Below are 7,986 nucleotides of genomic sequence, written 5' to 3'. Positions count from 1 at the left end.
TCCAATTTCCGCTGTTGCTCACTCTGGCAATGGAGGAGACCCAGGACAGAGAGGTCGGATTGGGAATGGGAGGGGGAGTTGAAGTGCTGAGCCACCGGGAGGTCAGGTAGGTTCTTCTTGTTTGATTTGCGGCAACTATTTCCAGAGGTTGAAAGGACCTGTGTTCTTATCTCTCTCAACACCCAGTGCTCTGGCAATAAATGTGACCTATTTTCATACACAGAAAGGCCTTTGAACAAAGCAGCCTAAAAAAGGGGAAGATTTGCAGGGTATATAAAATAAGAAAGGCTAATTAAGAAAAATCACCCATGGACAATGAAGCAACTGCAATGGCTTGGTTGGACAAGCCTGAATAAGATGGACAACACCGATATATTATACAGAGGGAATTTGTTTATGTAATATCATTGTAGCTTTTCAACGGAATTTGTAGAAAAATCATTAGCTTTGTCCTGTGTTTCTTTTATCGACAAAAAGGTGCTGGTACACATGATCAATGAACATACGTGTCATGTGTCTGGAAAATAAAATTATGATGTTTAACGTTTTAGAGGTGCCAGCACACGCCATCACAGAAATTGTACTTCCTTTGACTTTAATACTTGATTTCACTGTTTTTGTTGAATGATTGAAAGATACAGCATGGAAACAAGCCCTTTGACCCGTCGAGTCCACGCTGACCATCGATCATCCATTTGCACCAAGATAGACACAAATTGCTGGAGTAACTCAGCAGGTCAGGCAGCATCTCTGGAGAAAAGGAAGATCCAGAATGCTGCCTGACCCACTGAGTTACTTCAGCACTCTGTGTCTATCTTTGGTGTAAATCAGCACCTGCAGTTCCTTCCTACACCCCTTCTTACTGGTTCTATGTTATTCCACATTCGCATCCACTCCCTACACACTAGGGGCAATTTACAGATGGACAATTAACCTACAACCCAGCACATTTGTGGGATGCGGGAGGATACCGGAGGACACACGGCCACAGGGAGAGCGTGCAAACTCCATACAGACAGCACTCCAGGCCAGGATGGAACCCGGGTCCTCTAGGCACTGTGAGACAGCAGCTCTACCAACTGTACACTGCGCTGCTCCTCCCGCGTTCCTAATCTGTCAATGTCTTGCCAATCAAAGCGCTGTTTCCGTTTGGCCAGCTCACTTGCACCATTCCAGCCCATTGCCATGGCAAAACTTCTCTGACGATAATCACTTCTGTTGTTGAAGCCTTCATACACCGGCTTCTCAAACTATGAAACTGTCCACATCTTGTTTGCTCAGTGGTGACTAACTGAAGAGGAACTAAGTAAATATCATTAACGGTTGTCAGTAAAGCCTTTAAGTAAGCTATTTTTGCTCCCTGTGATTTATAGGCAGGATCTCCCTGTTGGATTGCAATCTTGTATTTAGTTAGTCAACAAGTGATTCAGCAGCATAACTGGCACCAAAGCAACAGCGACTTGTATTTATACTGCCTTTAAAGGAGCAAAGCATCCATCCCAAGGCACTACATGCAATAAATATCAAATTAACTTATACAGGAAACCATTTAAGGGAAGGGATTCCAGAGCTTAAGTCTTTGCGTAACTAAGGACTATCATCTAATTTCGCACATTTTTAATAGCAATCATGACATTTATTCTTCATTGAATTATCCTGTGTATGTTTGTTATCCGAGGCTGCTAGGCTTGTTCCAATTTAAGATTAAGAAGGAGGAGCTGTTGACAATAAGACTGCAAGACCTCCTGGGATCTATCCCAGATAAGTGAGAGAGGCAAGAGTTCATAAGTTCATCAGTCGCAGGAACAGAATTAGGCCATTTGGCCCATCGAGACCTCTCTGCCATTCAATCATGGCTGATCTATCTTTCCCTCTCAACCCCATTCTCCTGCCTTCTCCCCATAACTCTTGACACACTTTCTAATCAAGAATCTATCAATCTCCATTTTAAAAATACCCAATGACGTCCTCCACAGCCGTCTGTGGCAATGAGTGCCACAGATTCACTCACCAACTTCTAACTAAAGAAATTATTATTGTCAAGTGTACCAATGTACAGTGAACAGCTCTTGTTTGTGTGCTATCCAGTCAAAGAAAATACTATACATGATCAAGCTATCCACAGTGCACAGTTAAAGCAGAAAGAATACAGCATTCCGTTCAAGATATAACATTGAAGTCCGATGGTTTAGTTTATTAGTTTAGTTTAGTTTATTATATTATTATCACGTGTACTGAGGTACAGCGGAAAGCTTTTTGTTGCGTGTTATCCAGTCAGCAAAAATGCAATACATGTTTACAATCAATCCATTCACAGTGTGATTACAATCAAGCCGTCAACAGAAGATTCTCTCTTCTCTCCTCGTCCATCAGAAGGAAGATACAACAGGTTGAACGCACCTTTTGAAGGGACCTCTCATATGCTACGGATCAATTTTTGATCTTCCAATCCACCTCATTGGGACACTTGCACTTTCAAAAATCGACACTTTCACTGTAGTTGCAACTCTATATTCTGCACTCTGTTCATATTTACTTTAGCACCACCTGATGTAATCCTGTATGGTGTGATTTGCATAGATAGATGCAAAACAAAGTTTTCAATGTATCTCGGTACATGTGACAGTAATATACCATGACCAATACCGGTTATACATGCTATTTTGCGGGCAAGATCTTGCTTGTAGAGTTGGAAGGAAGATTTGTCTAAGAGTTACTTTTCAAAACCACTACGTTTCTCAAAGAGATTTGTAATCAAATGAGTACTTTTGAAGTGTGATGCAGAAAACAACAACTACATAGTACACAGGAAACTCCAGAAACAGCTTCAAAATAAACGATCCAATATTTTGCTTTTGGTATTGATTGGAATAAATTTAGAATGGAGCTGGAGGAATTTTCTTCAGTTTAGGTTAGTTTAGAGATACAGTGCAGAAACTGGCCCTTCGGCCCACAGTGTCCGGGCCGACCAGCGATGCTTGCATATTAACAATATCCTATACACACCAGAGACAATTTTACAAATTAACTGAAGCCGATTAACCTACAAATCTGTACAACTTTAGAGTGTGGGAGGAAACCGAAGCTCCCGTGGAAACGTTCACGGACAGCATGGTTCTGTTAGAGTGAAGGGCACTAGTAGGATCCCTGGTCGATGAGGATATTTGGGCTAATTAGGCTCTGGTCCGTAAAAAGAAGTGGGCATATGGCAAGTATAGGTAGCTGGGATCAAGAACATCCCTTGAAGGCAATAAGAGATGTAGTTCAGACTGGAGACCTGTGACGAGTGGTGTGCCTCAGGGATCAGCGTTTGACCCATTGCTGTTTGTCAATAAAGACTCCTCACACCCTTGTAACGGACTGTTCGAACTACTTCCCTCCGGCAGACGTTACAAGGCCTTCTACGCCCGAACCTCCAGACTCAGAAACAGCTTTATTCCCAGAGCTATAGCGGCTCTGAACCGGCCCTGCCGAGTGCCCCCCACCCCCCCTGGACTGTCTCCCTCGGATGGTCACATCACACAGCTTATTTATTTATTTTACTTTTCTTTTACATCGGTTGGAAGCTGCATACTAAATCTCGTTGCACTGACATGCAATGACAATAAAATATATTATTATTATTATTATTATTATTATTATTATTATTATTATTATTTACATCAATGATTTGGATGAGAATGTACAAGGCATGATTAGTAAGTTTACAGTTGACACTAAAATGGGTGATATCGTAGACATTCTTTCTTCTCCCCTCTCCCACCAGGCAGAGGATAGAAAAACCTGAGAACATATACCACCAGATTCAAGAACAGCTTTTGCCCATCGTGTCTGAGGCGACCAGCGGTCCCCGTACACTAACACCATCCTACTCACTAGGGACTATTTACAATTTACAGAAGCCAATTAAGCTACAACCCTATACGTCATTCAATTGTGGGAAGAAACCAGAAAACCCAGAGAAAACCCACACTGTCACAGAGTGAACATAAAACTCCATACAGACAGAAGAAACGTTCTAACTTTCTGTTAGAAAGAAGTCCTGATCGTCCAATCTACCTTGTTATAGCGCTTCCACCTTTTAAAATCTGCACTTTCTCTGTATCTGTGATACTAATTTCTGCATTATGTTTATTTTCTCTTTGGCACTACCTGATGTACTCATGTACAGTATGACGACTAGATAATAAGGGTGGCACAGTGGTGCAGCGGTAGAGTTGCTGCCTTACAGTGCCAGAGACCCGGGTTCAATCCTGATTACGGGTGCTGTCTGTAAGGAGTTTGTGTGTTCTTCCTATGATCATGTCAGTGTTATCCGGGTGCTCCGGTTTCCTCCCACGCACCAAAGATGTACAGGTTTGTTGGTTAATTGGCTTTGGTAACATTGTAAATTGTCCCTGGGCCAGCGCAGACTTGGTGGGCAAAGGGCCTGATTCCGTGCTGTATCATTACAGACTAAAGTCTAACATGCAAAACATTGTACATATGACAATAATAAGCTAAGTCCAAATCCGGATATGTATAGGTCTGAAGAAGGGTCACCCATTCCTTCTCTCCAGAGATGTTGCCTGTCCCGCTGAGTTGCCCCAGCATTTTGTGTCTACCGGATATACAGTATATACTAATTTGCAGCCAAGATCTTGCGTGCAGAGTTGAAAGGGAGATTTATTTAAGTGGTACTTTTCAAAACCACAATATGTCTCAGTGTGATTTGTGACTAATTGGGTACTTTTGAAATGTGGTGTAGAAAACAGCAACTGCTTGGCACACAGGAAACTCAAGAGACAGCATCAAAATAAACGATCTATTATTTTCCTTTTGGTATTGACTGAGGAATACATTTAGAATGGGCCTCGAGGAAAATTTCCCTGTTGTACCTTGACATGGGATGGGATTTTGGTGAATGCTGCAACAAAGTTTTCTCAAACAACAAAGGGGTGGCACGGTGGCGCAGCGGTAGAGTTGCTACCTCACAGCGCCAGAGGCCCAGGTTCAATCCTGACTACGGGTGCTGTCTGTATGGAATTTGTACATCCTCCCCGTGACCGCATGGGTTTTCCCTGGGTGTTCCGGTTTCCTCCCACACGCAAAGATGTGCAGGGTTGCAGGTTAATTGGCTTTGGTAAAATTGTAAATCGTTCCCAGTGTGTAAGAAAGTGGGTTAACGAAACTAGTGTGAATGGATGATCGATGGTCAGCATGGGCTCAATGGGCTGAAGGGCCTGTTCCCATGCTCTGTCTTTAAATCAACAATCAATTATCTCAAATTGCAAGTGCTAAGTGTGCATGAAAATATTGGCCACGAGTTCTACTTGGTTCCACCTATTCATTTACAACCCAATACACAGAGGTGAGTATTAGTGTCAACCAACTTTGCATCCATATTTAGTGCTACCTATCAAAGGTGGAGCAATCTGTGAATGTTCAGGTGAGTATAATGGGCAATCAATAGTGAAGACCAGAACAAAATGTTCCCCTGCAGGTCAAGCGCTGTAGAAAGCATTTTAGCGGGGACATCACAGCATGGTTTGGGAACAGCTCCATCCAAGGCCATAAGAAATTGCTGAGAATTGTGGACGTGGCCCACACCATCACACAAACCAACTTCCCTTCCGTTGACTCCATTTACACCTTATGCTGCCTCAGCAAGGCCGCTAGCATAATCAAGGACGAGTCTCACCCTGGCCAATCCCTCTTCTCTCCAGTTCATCTGGCAAAAGGTATATAAAGGATAAATGTGAATACATACACCTCCAGATTCAAGGGCAGTTTCTTCCCAGCTGTTATCAGGCAACTGAACCATCCTACTAACAACTGGAGAACACTCCTTAGCTACTATCTCCCTCACTGGAGACTGACGGACTATCTTTGATTGGACTTTACTGGACTACCTTGCACTAAACGTTATTCATGTTATTCCCTTTATCTTGTATCTGTACACTGGATGGCTCGATTGTAATCATGTATTGTCTTTCCGCTGACTGGTTAGCACGCAACAAAAGCTTTTCACTGTACCTCGGTACATGTGACGATAAACTAAACTAAAAATTCAATTTAATTCAAGTTAATCTCACATGCGGGTTAGATTGGATAATACTCCAGTCAGTCATCTTGCCTCTCAGCGTTCTGCATCAGAGTTGCACCTTGTGCCAGCGGTCTACCAATAACACGATGAAATCACGGTGCTGGGAATAGCTCGGGAGATCCTCTCGGATGGTTGGCATAACTTTGGTACAAACCATGCTTACACTGCCCTCACAGGTTCATGTCAATCCCCTGCCGAGTTAAGGAGCGAATGGGGATAGCTCGAGAGGAAATTTAAAGCATTAACACTCCATTCTTTGCATCACTTTCCAGTCTACTCCATCCCCCCTGACTAGTCTTGTCTCCAGTGGCCACAGGCCAGGTTAGCTCTCTGTTGATTCCAAAAAAACAGCTGAAGTCAACACACTGTCTCAGCATCCAATATGAATTATCATGGACATTGAAACTATCCTATCTGTTTACCAGCACAATATCAATCTCCTCTGTCCTATCGGGTATCCTGGCAGACAGCCAACGCATAGATCCTCTGGTAGTTTAAGGGATAAGTATAAAAAGTGTGACAAAATACAAGGCAAAATAGTATCTTATATTTTGCAGCTTGGACAAGCCTGACATGATCTGACGCGGTTTCGAGGAGAATTCAGAAAGTACACCTTGGTTTCATTTTTAGTTGTTAGTTTTCAGAGATACAACGTGGAAACAGTGGGAAAGGTTCAAAGGTTTCAAAGGTCTTTTATTGTCACATGTACCAATTAAGGTACAGGGATGAATGAATTACCATACAGCCATACAAAAAAAAAGCAACAAGACACACAAATACATAAAAGTTAAACTAAAAATCCACCACAGCGGATTCCCCACATTCCTCACTGTGATGGAAGGAAAAAAGTCCAATCTTTAATTGACCCTCAGGATCCTATTAAATCTTTCCCTTCTCATCGTAAACCTATGTCCTCAGGTTTTTGATTTCCCGACCCTGCGTATAAGACTCTGTGCATTCATCCTAAATCGGTCTGATCATTTTTTTATTTAATGTACCATAGCTTTAGAAAGGGTAAAGAAAGTAGACTAACAATTTTACCACAACATAGCTACTCTCCTACAAGATTACACTAGGAATAAGATCCTAGAAGCTAGCTGAACTCTCTTCCTCTCCTCTTCTCTCCCTCCCCCCCTCTCTCTTTCTCTCTCTCTCTCTCTCTCTCTCTCTCTCTCTCTCTCTCTCTCTCTTTTGCTTTCTCTCTTACTCCGTTTCTCAATCCTCTGTCTCATTCTCTCTAACAACTCATAGAAGCTGAACTCTCCTTCTCCCCCCCCCCCCCCCCCCCCCCCTCCCACCTCTTCCCTCTCCCCCCCTCCCCCCCCCCCCCCCCCCTCTCTCATTCTCTTTCTCTCTTATGATGGACTCAGCCCGGTCCATCACTGACACAGCCCTCCCCACCATTTCTATGAGGTACTGCATGCCTTCTTCACACTGCCACCATCGGACAGGAGATACAGATGTCTGAAGAACAACACCACTAGATTCAGAAACAGCAACTTTCCTACAACCATCAGGATCTTGAACTGATGTGCACATCCTCCATCTTATCCCAGCAAAAGAACACTAGGGACCACCTCTTGCAAAACCTTGGACTTGTTTTCTGATTGTGTTTTTGTACTAAGGTCTTATTTTTGCTGCCTTTTTCTTTTCACTGTTTCGTACAATTTATTTATTATTACTATTTCAGTGTATTGTCTGAGTCTATGTGCCTGTGATGCTACTGCAAGCAAGTTTCTAATTACACTTGTACCTCACCATAGCTGTACATACAAAAACAACCCCAACTTGATCTGACCCGAAACTCCAAGCACCCACCACGCTTTGTGTAAAAAAAAATCTTGCCCCGCACATCTCCTTTGCCCCTCCCACCTTAATTTATTAAACTCGGGTCTTGCTTG

This window comes from Amblyraja radiata, chromosome 18, assembly GCF_010909765.2.
Source record: "Amblyraja radiata isolate CabotCenter1 chromosome 18, sAmbRad1.1.pri, whole genome shotgun sequence".
NCBI classification, from domain to species: domain Eukaryota; kingdom Metazoa; phylum Chordata; class Chondrichthyes; order Rajiformes; family Rajidae; genus Amblyraja; species Amblyraja radiata.
Note: the sequence above shows the minus strand (reverse complement) of the source record.